Source organism: Buceros rhinoceros, unplaced genomic scaffold, assembly GCF_000710305.1.
Source record: "Buceros rhinoceros silvestris isolate BGI_N320 unplaced genomic scaffold, ASM71030v1 scaffold36961, whole genome shotgun sequence".
Lineage (NCBI taxonomy): Eukaryota > Metazoa > Chordata > Aves > Bucerotiformes > Bucerotidae > Buceros > Buceros rhinoceros.
The window spans coordinates 15586-17864 of NW_010394279.1; positions in this window are offsets into that span (position 1 = coordinate 15586).

Sequence of the window (2279 nt, forward strand, 5' to 3'; positions counted from 1 at the left end):
TTGTGTTTGGTTTTTTTTTTGGGGGGGGGGGGGAGGCAGATACCCTCTTCCAGACTTCACATGCCTGCCCTTTGCCTGAGATCTACGCTTGCCAGTGGCACAGGTAACCTCCTGATACTATCGGTAAGGACAGTACAGTCCAGCTATGCTGCCCATGTAGAACTTTACCAGGGATTTTGTTGCTGGTGTTTTTCTTGGCTGGACTTCATTCCTTCTATCCAAGCCATGTCTTACTAGGGAGGATGGTGGCTCTGATATGAGGAAAGGTTTGGAGTTGAGAGAGTAATTTAGGTTGGATGAGACCTCTGGAGGTCATCTGGTCAGCCTCAACGCAGAGCAGGAACCACGTAGGTCAGCTTAGCCAGGGCCAGCCAGGTTTTCAGTTCCCACAGCTTTTCTGGGCAACCTGTTTCAGCATCTGACTATGAGATGAACAACAACAACAACAAAAAATCACCACCACCGACAAAAAAACCATCAAATATATTTTTACCTTTCTTCTTTCACTGTATCCTTACACAGTTCTGGACCACAGTTCTGGCAGGCATAGTAAAAGACTTGGTCTTACATAGTGATCCCAGCTTGGAAATCAAAGGTTTTGTTGGGAATGAAAGTTTAACGACTCAGACGAGATCAGGTCAGAGGAGGTGGCACTGGGCTTTTCATTTACTTGGGCCCATAGGGAATGAAGAAAAGGCAGTTGTGAATTAATCTGCTGGTGACAGATGTGCAGTGAGTGCACTGTCAGAGAAGCATTGATAGTTTTGGTTTTATGCATTTCTTGCCCAAGACACTGTTCCTCAGCCTGCCCGTGGGCACAGCAACGCAGCTCTCAGAGCGCAGGACCTGACCCCTGCGGGGACAGAGGCCAGGCAGACCCCTGGGGCCTTGCAGCAAATCTCCTATGTGGCAGTGAGTTTTGGGACCATCCCATCTTGTCTGTGATTTTTCCCAACCAAGGGCATTCTGCAATGCTTTTACACCTTGCTCTGCAACTCATGGACAGATACTTCCCAACATGTCTATTTAAGGGAGTGCAAAAGACAGGATGGCAAAATGGCATTTCAAGTGGTTGCAGTGATAACTACCCTGAGATTTATTTTAGATGAAGAGAAACTTCTGTACGCTTCATAACTACTCTGTAATGTTTGGGGGTTTTTAACTGTTGGAATGCAGGTATTACTGGGTTACTACTGTTGGGGTCTCACATATAAACATTCAAAATCTTGATATAATTTTGCTCTTCAGGAAGATTTAGTTTCAAATGATCAAATTATTAAATCCCTCTCAAATGTTGGTAGGAGAGGAAATCTGTGAATATGTGCAATGTTCATGAGCTGCAGTTTTCTCCAGAACCGGACGAGCACTTCCTTTAGCCCAGCGTTTGGGAGTTTGTTACGTACCCAGGCAGCGCTATGCTTGCCTGCTCCCAGCTGGGAGGCAACACCCAACCCACTGCTAATGGGTAGGAGATGGTGATGGCTCCTCTGCTCTCATGCACCACAAGGTAGGTGTATCATAGATTGTTTGTAAGACAGGTCATTTAAAAAGCAGCAAAATATATTCCTGAAGCTGTTTATAAAGAAATGAAATGCTAGAGATACAGACCCATGTAGATGTGAACAATGAAAGCTGTCTCAGTTCTTTATCGTGGCACAAAATCACTGACACACCACTTCCCAAGATGGGTTTCGAAGGGCTGTGCACTGGCTAATACAGCTAATGCGTGATGTAGCTGAGCAACGCATATACCAAAATGAAATTTTTGCCCACTTCAGCAGACTCAGTACATTATTTGCTCTGTCCCAATGCCATTTGCCTTCTACCTATGATGTGGCACGTTGGCTGGAATACTAAAGGCTACTAACACCAAGGCCAGCTTCACCCCTGCTTCACCGGCGTTACTTCACCGAGGAGCACGCAGAGCCTTTTCAGGAGAGCGCGCTGCTCTTCCCCACCAGCCAGGACTGCCGGGAAGCTGCCCGAAAACCTGCCAGGAAGCAAGACCTGCCACATACACACCCTGAGCCCAGAGGGGAAAAATAAGTTTGCAGCCACAGATTTGCTTCTTTGGGGAAAAAGAAAAGAAAAATAAAGGAAAGTCGAAGTACTTAAAATACGGTATTAATCCTTTGGTCTTTCGCATGAAATGCTGCGCCCTCGGCTGAGGGAGACGATGACACTCCGAGCCGTGGTGGTCAGCACGACTCAGGGTATCGATGGGGAGTCTGTGCCCGAGCAGGGCGGACCTCAGCACCGACCACCAACCTGCCACAGCC